Genomic DNA, 14,143 nt, shown 5'->3' with positions numbered 1-14,143 from the left:
GGTTAGACCCTCTGTTGGATTTTATTACCATCTTTGTCCCCACTTAAGAGAAATTTTCTTAATTGTACACAAGCAGAAAAAAATAAACTTGCAGTGGTTTTAATACTTCCCCAGACTATAAAAACAGTAAGTTGCATGCAGTTACTTGTGCATGTAGCACCTTTCTAAAAACAGCCTGTATTTGTTTATTGTTACAATATATCTTCATTGCATCTCTGATGAATTGCTAGTTTGTCATATGTCCCTGAGCAGAGACTGCACATGTCATTTATGTAGTGTATTTAGGTTTTGTGCTGGACCAAGCCTGACTAAACTCGTGAGCCCCTAATTTAAATATGACCCGCCCCTTCCTGTCAAGGCCACACTCCTTTCTGTTTAAGACCGCCCTGACATTTTCGAGTTGTGACACTAGTTCTGAGGGCCTGCGGGGGGAAATGGATTCCCTTCATTTGGATAGATTTCCTCTCACTTCCTGTTTGGCCTATGGGGCAGGAAGTGAAGGGAAACCTCTGCAATGGGACAGGGATGGTAAAAAATGTACAATGTACACCCCTAAGGATCTGGGTGGTTTGGGGGTGCCGAATTCCATAAATACTACATTGCTGCACAGCTGGCCCAATTACAGTGCCTTGCGAAAGTATTCGGCCCCCTTGAACTTTGCGACCATTTGCAACATTTCAGGCTTCAAACAAAGATATAAAACTGTAATTTTTTTTTGAAGAATCAACAAGTGGGACACAATCATGAAGTGGAACGAAATTTATTGGATATTTCAAACTTTAATAAATAAAAAAAACTGAAAAATTGGGCGTGCAAAATTATTCAGCCCCTTTACTTTCAGTGCAGCAAACTCTCTCCAGAAGTTCAGTGAGGATCTCTGAATGATCCAATGTTGACCTAAATGACTAATGATGATAAATAGAATCCACCTGTGTGTAATCAAGTCTCCGTATAAATGCACCTGCACTGTGATAGTCTCAGAGGTCCGTTTAAAAGGGCAGAGAGCATCATGAAGTACAAGGAACACACCAGGCAGGTCAGAAATATTGTTGTGGGGAAGTTTAAAGCCGGATTTGGATACAAAAAGATTTCCCAAGCTTTAAACATCCCAAGGAGCACTGTGCAAGCGATAATATTGAAAACGGAAGGAGTATCAGACCACTGCAAATCTACGAAGACCTGGCCGTCCCTCTAAACTTTCAGCTCATACAAGGAGAAGACTGATCAGAGATGCAGTCAAGAGGCCCATGATCACTCTGGATGAACTGCAGAGATCTACAGCTGAGGTGGGAGACTCTGTCCATAGGACAACAATCAGTCGTATACTGCACAAATCTGGCCTTTATGGAAGAGTGGCAAGAAGAAAGCCATTTCTTAAAGATATCCATAAAAAGTGTCGTTTAAAGTTTGCCACAAGCCACCTGGGAGACACACCAAACATGTGGAAGAAGGTGCTCTGGTCAGATGAAACCAAAATCGACCTTTTTGGCAACAATGCAAAACGTTATGTTTGGCGTAAAAGCAACACAGCTCATCACCCTGAACACACCATCCCCACTGTCAAACATTGTGGTGGCAGCATCATGGTTTGGGCCTGCTTTTCTTCAGCAGGGACGGGGAAGATGGTTAAAATTGATGAGAAGATGGATGGAGCCAAATACAGGACCATTCTGGAAGAAAATCTGAGGGAGTCTGCAAAAGACCTGAGACTGGGACGGAGATTTGTCTTCCAACAAGACAATGAACCAAGACATAAAGCAAAATCTAAAATGGAATGTTTCACAAATAAACATATCCAGGTGTTAGAATGGCCAAGTCAAAGTCCAGACCTGAATCCAATCGAGAATCTGTGGAAAGGACTGAAAACTGCTGTTCACAAACGCTCTCTATCCAACCTCACTGAGCTCGAGCTGTTTTGCAAGGAGGAATGGGAAAAAATTTCAGTCTCTCGATGTGCAAAACTGATAGAGACATACCCCAAGCGACTTACAGCTGTAATCGCAGCAAAAGGTGGCGCTACAAAGTATTAACTTAAGGGGGCTGAATAATTTTGCACACCCAATTTTTCAGTTTTTTATTTGTTAAAAAAAGTTTGAAATGTCCAATAAATTTCGTTCCACTTCATGATTGTGTCCTACTTGTTGATTCTTCAAAAAAAATTACAGTTTTATATCTTTATGTTTGAAGCCTGAAATGTGGCAAAAGGTCGCAAAGTTCAAGGGGGCTGAATACTTTCGCAAGGCACTGTATGCCAACTTCATAGTCTGCATTATTGCCCTGACTGGGTCCCACTGGAGGCCCAGGCTTTCTCACCACTGGACCCTCCCAAGACACCACAAAGCTATTTTATGCCCCACACTCTCCCACTCATTACACACATGGGACACAAGTTGCAGAAGATGGCCCCCTACGCTCTGCACACCCCCCAGTGGCTCCTGTGTTCAGCAATCCCCTGCCCCCCCCCCTCCCAGTATACATCCTGACAGATTTGTATGTGGGGTGAACAAGGGATTATACTGTATAGATGACCATCCCATGGAGAACTTCCACTTACAACAAATTATGCACCTTAATTTATTACAAAAAGGTGGCTCTGATCTAACAGTACGCACCATGTTTGAAAACGGGTGCGTGCAGGATGCAGCTCTCCGGGGGGGCATGGGAGAGGGACATGGACATAGCCCCTGAGGCGGAGGACTCACGCAAATGGAGTTCACAAATCCACAAAGGTATACTTTAATGTTGCCCTGATTGAGGCAGGATACAAAATACATGCTAGATGATACTTGGTGCCAGAGCGCCTGCCCAAAATCTATCCAGGAGCTTCCTGCTTCAGGGGTTCACTCATTTATATTTTCGCTCACAATAGTTTATAGTCAAGGATGCTAGGGTCGCCCTACTGAAATAACCAGTGAAAAATGTACCTCGACATATTCAGACACTGATTCATTTTATGTTCCTAGCTGCAAAAATTGCCATTGCCACAGCATGGAAAAGCCCCATAGACACAGCAATGATGAAATGCAAACCGATGTGGATCATGTTGAACAAAGCAATAGTGGGTGCTCCACGCGACAAAATACTTTTCATAAAATATGCCCCCCCTGGCTTGACTACTTGCAGGTGCCCAATACATAGAAAAATCTATCTGGGAACCTCCTGTCGGTCGACTAGAAAAATTTCTCTTTCTCCTTATTCTGTTTTCTTTTTCACTTTTCCCCTCACTGTTCTTTGCCAATCTTGGCATCATATGCTTATAGCCCTTTTTTGTAACCCAGACTCTCCTGGGTATATTTTGGGAAATATGACCCTTCATATGGTATAGGAAAGTCCCTTAATTATCGCACAATAAGAGTAAGGCTTCATTCACACGAGGCGGACTTGGCCGCTACGGAGTCCGCCAGCTCAGCGGGAGATCTCTCTGCTGAGCTGGCAGATGACAGGTCCCTCTCTGCTCACCGAGTGGTGGGGAGCTTGTCGAGCGCCGCTGTCTCCTATGGAGAGATCTGATGAAAACAGACAGCATGTCCGTTTTCATCTGATCTCACCCGATCCGATATGGACGGATGACAACGTATTGCCATACGTTTGGTTTAGCAGATGGGATCAGGTCGGATGTCAGTGGACATGTCACAGCTGACACCAGACGCTCCATAGGCTTGCATGGAGCGGCTGTTCAGGTCTGCCGACAAAACAGACAGGTGGACCTGAACAGTCCGACCATGTAAAAGGAGCCTACGAGGCATTATTATCAATACCATTTCATTGTGATTAAGTTATAATAATGCTAGCTTCCAAGTCCATGATCTTTTGTGTGCATGTAGATATGTATGTAGATATAGATGGATATTTCATCAGGGGTTAACCGGATGGTAACACTTTTGCATTTAGGTTTTTCAAACGCTCTAGTAGTCTATAACAAGTTGATGTCTGCCTTAAACACAAAAGTTCATGTAAGTTAGAGGGCCCACGGCACACCTTACCCATGTGCTATGGTCCTCATCGGTTTCTACCAGGCCTTGTATTTGTAGGTTTCCCCGTTACATGCTTGAAGCAGACGAGGATTGTGCGTTGATCCTTTTTACTTTTTTTTTCAAAAAACAATAAAAAACGATTGAAAAACAGAAAATATACAGTAAAAACCTATATACGCTAGGCTTCATCTGGGTCAAACTGCCCAATTCTGAACACGATTTACAGTCATTATAGCATATGATGACTGTATTTTCCATTTGCATTGTAGAAACTTTGCATTGCACGTGCCATTTGCATTCCAGCTGCCTGTTATCCTCTGTTTGTTAACCTTTCTTCAGTTTTATTTTAGATCCCAAGAACTAAACCTAGGCTCGACAATGCCACACCGAGGCCTTGTGTATTCAATGGTTATTTTTGCATTGGATGCCAGAAGAATCAGGTAGGAACTTTACACATATATTCATCAAACCTTTAGTTGCTTTCTCCCCCTCTGCCATCCTGTAGGACAAGCTTCCCCAATTTGACGGGGATGGCCTCATCAGATCTGAGGCTAACCTTAGTGCCCCAGGAGAGGAATGTAGAACCGCTGGTCAGCCACCATTGGCCCCACTTCCCATTTGCAGGCTGTGTATTTAAACACAAAGACCAGCTACCGTGATCGATTCATGGCTATGACCCCTCGTCTTAGATGGAAGCTCTCTCCCCCCCGGTCATGCAGTTTCTCTTTGGAGGATGTTTCTTCTGTTCTTTAGAATTAGAGTCATAGCCCAAAATTGCATTATACCGGTTCCTTAGCGACCAATGATGTATGTCACTAATGTTATGTACAGGTATTCTTCTATACTGTATTGTATAGTTTTATATCTGTATGGTTTACAACCTTAATAAAACCGACTGGAAAAGAAAAAGTGCAATTATAGATAAGAGTATGCTGTGTGTTACATTCAGGGCCCATCCGCCCTATAGGCTCACTATGCAAGCCGCTTAGGGCCCCGCAAAGCTGCGGAGGGCCCCCCAAATTACTAGAGGCCCCGCCTGGGGAGAAGTAATTTCCGGGCCCTTTTTGGCAACTCGCTGGCTGCATGGGAAAAGAGGCAAGAAGTTAGCACCCCCCGCTTCTCACTTTAATGCAAGATGTCATTTCCGACAGCAGAACACCCCCTCCCCCGCTTCTCAACTTTAATCTTTGTGACACGTCACTGTGGGCAGCCCCCCCCCTCCGCTTCTTAACTTTAATGTGACATGTCATTTTGCTTAGGGCCCCACGCAGGTCAGGATCGGCACAGGTTACATTAATTTTCCAATAGCAAGCATTTATAGTTAGGTGGGTGCCGATCTAATCAGTGTATAGTTTGGTCAGAGTAAAATTTGGTATATGTAGTTATAAATTGTGATACTCTTTCATTTTCCTATAAAAAAACTTACAGTATTTGCTATGAAAATCAACACGCCAACAGTATTTAGCATAGGTATGATGCGAAATACTAAAGCTATTTATTGGTGCATTATTCTTGCATGGTTTCCAGTTTTCATTTTTAGAGTTTTAGGCATTCCTGCACATCAACCTTTTCTCCTCTTTCCAAACTTAAAGGTAAGCCACAAGGTTTATAGATGTCCTACCCAATAACCTTAACTTTCCCACCTAGTAAATGCATCAAGACATTTAGCCTACGATATGTAACCTGACCAACAACCAATCCCAGAAATAATTTCTAGCCGTATAAAAAATTATAGTGGTAGGGTTAGACCAAGCAATGGATGGTGTGGACATGCACACATGCAGTGGATTGGGCTTAGATAAACAAGAACAAACGTCATGCTTTTCACAAAAATCATGGAAAATTTACCAAGAGTTCTAGACCTGTATTACCAAGTCTTCCAGCCAGCCTGAATGCTACCCTATATATGTGTCTCAAAAATTACTTCTTTACAGCCCAGGTATAGCTTTTGTTTACTTTTAGATTTTTGCTGAATTCAGCAGGTAATATATTCTTATATCAATTGTAATATATCTGCTGTCACTTCTTCGACATCTAGAAATGTTGTTTTTGTATGTATACACGCCTTTCCCAGTGCTCCTTACTGTATAGACCAGTCATATGTAGGGGCAGTGACATTTGTTTTTTGTATCTAGAATTGTTGCTTTAATTTCCCCCAATTTATGAGATAAATTTTAACTCTGTTTTTCATACACCAGTCAGGGAACAGTGCAACTTGAATCTTTTATTCAGATATAAGATTTGACGATATTACATCCCATGGAAAATGGCATTAAGCCAAAAATTGTTTCTGATTTTGGGAAACTGCAATTTCTTACATTCCACAGAAAATGTTGCCTTATTGTACCAACTTGTACTAGGTCAGTGAAGATATGTGGCGCTCTGAGTTTTTATCACACATGGAATATAGAGTGTGTGTGTGTGTGTGTGTGTATATATATATATATATATATATATATATATACACACACACACATATATATACACACACACACACACACACACTTACACACCCACCTCAAAAAGTGTGTGTAATTAAATAAATTATATATATATATATATATATATATATATATATATATATATATATATATATATTTATTTATTTAATTACACACACACTTTTTGAGCTGTGTGTGTTGAAAATATATATATATATATAATTTTCAACACACACAGCTCAAAAAATGTGTGTAATTAAATATATATATATATATATATAATATATTTATTTAATTACACACACTTTTTGAGCTGTGTGTGTTGAAAATATATATATATATATATATATATATATATATATATATATATATACACACACACACACACACACAGCTCAAAAAAATTAAAGAAACACTTTGAAAACAAATCAGATCTCAATGGGGAACAATATCATGCAGGATATCTATATGGATATGGACTGGGTAATGTGTTAGGAATGAAAGGATGAAACATCATTTGATGGAAACGGAAATGATAAACCTACAGTGGGCTGAATGCAAAGACACCCTGACAATACGCATCTTTTCTGACTGTTTTTCACTTTGCCTTTTGCTAGGGTCAGTGTCACTACTGGTAGCATGAGGTGATACCTGCACCCTATAGAAGGTTGCACAGGCAAGTTCAACTCCTCCAGGATGGCACATCAATACGTGCCATTGCCAGAAGGTTTGCTGTGTCTCCCAGCACAGTCTCAAGAGCATGGAGGAGATTCCAGGAGACGGGCAGTTACTCTAGGAGAGTTGGACAGAGTCGTAGAAGGTCCTTAACCCATGAGCAGGACCGGTATCTGCTCCTTTGTGCAAGGAGGAACAGGATGAGCACTGCCAGAGCCCTACAAAATGACCTCCAGCAGGCCACTGGTGTGAATGTATCTGATCAATCAGAAAGACTTCATGAGGGTGGCCTGAGGGCCCAACATCCTATAGTGGGGCCCATGTGCTCACCCTGAGCACATGTGACAGACGTGAAAGGGTCTGGAGAAGCTGTAGAGAATGTTATGCTGCCTGTAATATCATTTAGCATGACTGGTTTGGTGGTGGGTCAGTGATGATCTGGGGAGACAAATCCATGGAGACATGCAGACCTCTACAGGCTAGACAATGTCATCCCGACTGCCATTAGGTATCGGGATGAAATCCTTGGACCGATTGTCAGACCCTTCGCTGGTGCAGAGGGTTCTGGGTTCCTCCTGGTGCAGGACAATGCCCAGCCTCATGTAGCGAGTATGCCGCCAGTTCCTGGAGGATGAAGGAATGGATACCACTGAACGCTCGTCTGACCTAAATCCATTAGAACACCTCTGGGACATTATGTTTTTGTACACCCGACGCCTCCAGGTTGCACCTCAGTCTGTTCAGGAGCTCAGTGATGACCTGGTCCAGATCTGGGAGGAAATACCCCAGGACACCAATTGTCGTCTCATTAGGAGCATGCCGCAACATTGTCAGGCATGCATAAGAGCATGCGTGGCCATACAAACTACTAAGTACCAATTTGATTAGTTGCAATAAAATTTCAGCAAAATGAACTAGCCTGCTGCATAATTTTTTCACTTTGATTTTCAGGGTGTCTTTGAATTCAGCCCTCTGTAGGATGTGTATGCGCTATTTACATGAAACTTTCACCACATGTCGATAACAACCCATGCGATTCATACATACAAAGAAAACACAGTTCAGAAATTAGGTTATGTGCAATACAATGGAATGAAACAGGGAAAGAGTATTGAAATCCACCCACATGTTTTTTTTTTTTATCCAGAAAAAAGTTTAATGAAGAACAAAGTAAAAAACAAAAACATTCAAAGCTATATAGACAATCCGATACACATCCAAACAAAATGAACCATACTACTGCACATCCCGCACATACATCACAAATCATTCCCGGCTCTGCGCCGCACCCACCCCCTACCGTGATGAGCTGCCAGATCCCCCATATGCCACCCACATCATGTTGATTTCAAATATATATATTTGTTTGACAATTTAAAACATTTTATTGATATCTCTTTTTACTCCGTATTGCAAAGGCTTTTTTTGTTATGAACACGTGACCAGCAGCAGAGGACTAGAAGCTCCTCCTTATGTTTCACTGCAGACAAGCTAAGAAAGATCTGGGTCATGTGACAGCTGTAGATCGATAAAACTATTTTTTTTATTAAAATGATTACAGCGCTATCATCCATATACAGAAAAATAAGTGATAATGTAAATTAAACAGCATGCCGTTCGTATCGCTTTAAGTTCCAAAAAAAATAAATAAAACGAATGCCGAATGTTTATTTTTATCAGGCCCATGATTATCTCTATTCAAATTGTCTCCTGCTTTTTAAACACCTCAATACTGAATACTGATCACTTTGGGTGTCTGTTATCCTTCATTCAGGAGGCGTGTTTGGACACCTATATGGGCACTTTTTTGGATTTATTATCCAGTTTTATTTATAAGACATTAGTGCGGCAATCTTTTGTTTTACAAAAAATGTTCTGTTGTGCGATTGCCAGCTGCTTTTTTTTTTTTGTGATTATTTTTCATCTGTGCAGTTACTACATTTTCTTTTCTTTTCTTTACAGAGTACTAAACTGTTACTCATATTTTAAACCGTACCATATTGCATTTATTTTTTCCATGCTTTTAATATGTTATAATAAAGCATTGTAAATTGTACCCTAGTTTGAGGAGCTGTGGTTTTAAAACCCCTCAACTGCTATCCCCTTTAGCTGCAGCGACAAGGGGTGTACACATGCTGTGGCTGTAATGCTTTGCAGCTGTGGCAGGAATAACACCCCCTGTACTGATCGTGACCCATTCAAGTGAAGAGGGCTGCTTGGTAAAGCAATAATGCAGCCAACTAGTGCTCAAACACCACATGTAATTGAACTTTAGTAATCAACAAAAAGTAAAAAGTGTGGAAAATGAAGCCTAGAAAAAATAGAAAACATCCATTTTTGTGATCCCAAGGCCGTGATGGAATCAAGAGACTCCAAGAATGCCAGATGACACCCTTCACTCTCATGCTCTACTGGTCGACCCCCTAATAAGAGTGGTCAATGTGCATGCTTATTACAAAGCCAATCCGGCAGGCAGGGAGGTCCCTCTCAGAATGGCCACCAAAACAGCTCCAGCAACCAGGCAGCGGCAATGAAGGCTTACACACCCATTCCAGAACGGCACCCCCTTTTTCTGCCCACAGGATGGGACAACTGTCTCAGAAGGGATGTATGTCTTTTAAAGAAGAACTTCGTTAAAATTTGTAACTTCACTGGTTAGGGTGTCCTTTTTGACCAGCATAAACTGAAAAGTAAATGTTTCTGGTAATGGTTGATTAGTCCAGCTTGGAGGAATTCCAGGGAAAAATAGCTTAGGAATGGTCCCCGGGGCTCGCTGGCTCAGTCTGGGGTTGCTTGTGTGGGGTCAAAGGGTTTAAAGCAGGTGGTGAGGAGACGATAGAATTGCTTCTCACTGCCTGTGAAATGCTCTCTGAAGAGTCGCCCAAACATAGATGGTTCTTCAGAGAGCAGTGAATATGAAATAATTGTGAAAAAATAAGAATCATAATTACACCTGCCATGGTCTTTTTAATCACATTTACAATGGCACACATTAAAATCAATAGTACAGAAAACCTAAAAGAGAATAGGTGCCAGCAGTCCTTACACGCAAAAAGACATGTTCTATTGTTACCAGCTCTGAAAGGAAAAATCTTTCCCATATTCCCAAGAGAATTTGCAATTCATTCACCAATGTAAAATTATATACGACACAGATAATACAAAAAAGAAAATCACAGAAGACCCACTATGTGCTTTTTGTAGTAGATATGCCCTAAAGGCAAAAATCATATCATGCTGAATATGATCTGTTTAAATAAACCAAAAATATTTACCGAAACAATGTAGGAAACAAGCAAAGAAAAAAATACAAATGAATTATAGCTAGCTCAGCTCTCATGCCTTTTGAACCAGAACAATTTTTAAGCTTTAGCTAAATGCCTAATCGATCGGCAATCACATTACACTGAAATTCATATACATTTATTTTTTTTCCCAGTACAAAACATTGTATTATCTTTAATATTTTTCTTTACTACGAAACCTATAGACAAAAGCTGTAACAATTTCTGTTTTGCCGCTGTTCTTTTTAAAAGGCTTTCCCACTCAACCCTGCTACATAAAAAAAAAAAAAAAAAAAAGTTTTGGCTGGACATAAATCTCGATGAAAAGAATTACCGTACTAGTAGCCATTTAGTAACGGACTAAGGGAATAGAAAACTACTTTTAATTCTATGCATGCCTAAACTTATCGCCAATACATTATCATGCAACCATTTGTCAGTGTCAAAATATAAAAGCCTAAACTGTAGGACAATGTTAACCCAATGATTTAAAAAAATATCAGGAAATTTACTAACCTCAAAAGAATAAAAATGTCCATGTCCACACTCTTCAAAGACTTCTATATACTGGCAACAGGCTTCTGCTAATCAGTTCAAATAACTGTCCCTCAGGTCACTCCCCTGCCCTGCCCATGAACCTCGGGTCAATGCTAAAGCCGATTTGCAGGTACCTGGCAAAACCTATAAACATGCAGCAGTTTGTATAGTCAGACCAAAGGGCTGTACACTACATAAAACCCCCTGAAAAGGAAATACCAGTGGTGTGACCCCCATGGTCTTTTTAAAGGGGTTGTAAAGGTTAGTTTTATATTTTCTAAATAGGTCACTTTAAAGCAGAGGTTCACACAAATAACATCTATACAAGACCAAATTCTTTATACTTCTAACATGTATAGTACACACTTTTTTTTTTTAGGCTGTACATACCTTATCGCTATTTTCAATCCGGCTTCCGGGTACTCACTCCTGCGGGAGTAGGCGTTTCTATGCTGAGCCGCAATGTATTCTGGGAGTTCGCCCAGATGATCGATGTCCTTCAGAGAAAGTTCCCCTCGGCGGATAAGGCCCCCCCCTGTATTGCATAGGCGCGTCAAGAGAGTCACAGAGTTTCGAAAGTAGCCCAACATGTAGAACTGCGAGTCAACTCTATACGGCGCCTGCGCAGTCAGCTCTACACGGCTCCTAGTCGGTGCACAGGCGCCGTGTAGAGCTAACTCGCGGCTCGACATGTTCGGCTACTTTCGGAAACTCTGACTCTCGTGACGCACCTACGCAATACGGGGGGGGGGGGGCCTTATCCGCCGGGGGGAACTTTTTCTGAAGGACATCAATCATCTGGGCGAACTGCCAGATTACATTGCGGCTCAGCATAGAAACGCCTACTCCCGCGGGAGTGAGTACCCGGAAGCAGGATTGAAACTAGCGATAATAAGGTATGTTACAGCCTAAACAAAAAAAAAAAAGTGCCTACTGTACATGTTAGAAGTATAAAGAATTTGGTCTTATATAGATGTTATTTGGGTGAACCTCCGCTTTAAGCTAGTGCATTGTTGGTTCACTTAGCTTTTCTTTCAATTTCCCTTCTAAATGTTATTTTTCTTTGTTTTCTTTGTCTGGATTTCTCACTTCCTGTTCCTCCTCAGTAAGCTGTTCTAAATGACTTTCCACCGCTCGGATGATGGTGGAAAGCTTACTGAGGAGAAACAGGAAGTGAGAAATTCAAACAAAGAAAAACAACATTTAGAAGGGAAATCAAAAGAAAAAAGGTAAGTGAACCAACAATGCACTAGCTTAAAGGAACCAGTTTAGAAAAAAAAAGACGAACCTTTACAACCCCTTTAATGCTTAGGTATCTTTTACTTTGATATTTTACACTGGATATAAAAGTCTACACACCCCTGTAAAAATGGCAGGATAAAAAAAAAAATTCTAAAGTTTTTCCACATTTAAAGCGGAAGAAAAAAAAATCGAAATCTGCTGTCCCTGCAAGTAATTAGCATAATGTGCTAGTATGCATCACACACTAGGACGTTATAAAAGACTTACCAGGAAAACAAAGCCCACCAAGGAGGCACACTGACTGCAGACAGGGCTTTAAACTACAACCCGGTCTTCCTTCTGGGTTTGCCAGCTCCGGCCAATTGAATGGCTGCGCCATGATGACATCACTTCCGTGCATGCACATGGGAGTTATGAGCACAGCATGGAACTCCGGATTAATGGTACATTCGCTGATGACGCTGGCTGCATAACAAGTGAATAGCTCCTAAACTGTGCACGTTTAGGAGATACTAATTTTACCTATAGGGGAGCTTTATTATAAGCTTACCTGTGCGCAAAATTCAAAAACTTTACCACTGCTTTGATGTGACAAAATGCACAATAAAAAGGTTGTGCCATATCTTCTCTACTTGTTGATAACCATCTTTACTGTGACGTATGGTACATATAATGGCTTGGAAACTTACCCTTCTCCTGACTGATACCTTCCAACAATAAGATCCCTTTTATGTATTTTAAGGTCTTTGACCATGGCTTTGGCTTTACGAGGCAACCGACTAAGGTCCCTTGCACATGGACATCATAATTTACTAATGTCCTCGGTCCCTTTCCATGTCACAAAGGGGAGATATCTGGGGTTCCGTTTAGACCCCTAAAACCTCACCAAAGCCCCCCAACAGGGTTGATAAAAAATGTAAGTAAAATTTGTAATAAATAATTAAAAGTAAAATTGTAAACGATAAAAAAAACACACACACACACACACACACACACACACACACACACACTGTCTACCCCCCCCCCCCCCCCCCCACACACACACACAAAAAGCATTGTTAGAAAAAAAAAAAAAGTTAAAAAGCTGACACAGTCCAATCGTCATATTAGTGCCACGGTCACTTGATATAAATAAAAATGGTGTTACAGCATCTCCCCGCAGGGTTGTAGTCCCAAGGGAGGGAGGGAGCACGCTGACTAACCCCCAGCCAGAACTGCTTGGATGATGGGGGCATGCTTACTGAGTAGGAACAGGAAGTAGGAAATTTAGAGACCGGGGACTTACTGCAGGAGACGGCCAGAGACCAGGGACATACTGCAGGAGACGGCCAGAGACCAGGGACATACTGCAGGAGACGGCCAGAGACCAGGGACATACTGCAGGAGACGGCCAGAGACATACTGCAGGAGACAGCCAGAGACCAGGGACATACTGCAGGAGACGGCCAGAGACCAGGGACATACTGCAGGAGACGGCCAGAGACCAGGGACATACTGCAGGAGACGGCCAGAGACCAGGGACATACTGCAGGAGACGGCCAGAGACCAGGGACATACTGCAGGAGACGGCCAGAGACCAGGGACATACTGTAGGAGACGGCCAGAGACCAGGGACATACTGCAGGAGACGGCCAGAGACATACTGCAGGAGACAGCCAGAGACCAGGGACATAATGCAGGAGACGGCCAGAGACCAGGGACATACTGCAGGAGACGGCCAGAGACCAGGGACATACTGCAGGAGACGGCCAGAGACCAGGGACATACTGCAGGAGACGGCCAGAGACCAGGGACATACTGCAGGAGACGGCCAGAGACATACTGCAGGAGACGGTAGAGATGGTCAGAGACTGGACATGCTGCAGGGGGCCAGAGACAGGGCTAAATTTCTGTGCTCTGCTCACACTAAAGCTGCTCACTCCTGAGTACACAGGCTGCATAGGTGGGGTCAGAGCGTCAGTGGAGCTCCCAGCCCCAGACCTCCGAATTT

At 42.1% G+C, this 14,143-nt stretch overlaps 1 protein-coding gene across 4 annotated transcripts in view; it reads right to left on the bottom strand.

Annotated features, from left to right (window-relative positions):
* Positions 1 to 14,143, bottom strand: part of MYO1B (myosin IB) — a 296,930-nt gene that overhangs the window by 246,626 nt on the left and 36,161 nt on the right. The window contains exon 1 of one of the 4 annotated variants that reach the window (XM_040357072.1): positions 10,891 to 10,944. The exons of the other annotated variants lie outside the window; for them this stretch is intronic. The gene's annotated coding sequence lies outside the window, so the exon portion shown is untranslated. Of the gene's footprint in view, positions 1 to 10,890; positions 10,945 to 14,143 lie in introns of those variants that run through there. 4 annotated transcript variants of the gene reach the window in all.

Source organism: Rana temporaria, chromosome 6 (genome assembly GCF_905171775.1).
Source record: "Rana temporaria chromosome 6, aRanTem1.1, whole genome shotgun sequence".
Classification (NCBI taxonomy): domain Eukaryota; kingdom Metazoa; phylum Chordata; class Amphibia; order Anura; family Ranidae; genus Rana; species Rana temporaria.
This window is presented reverse-complemented; position numbering and strand designations above follow the sequence as displayed.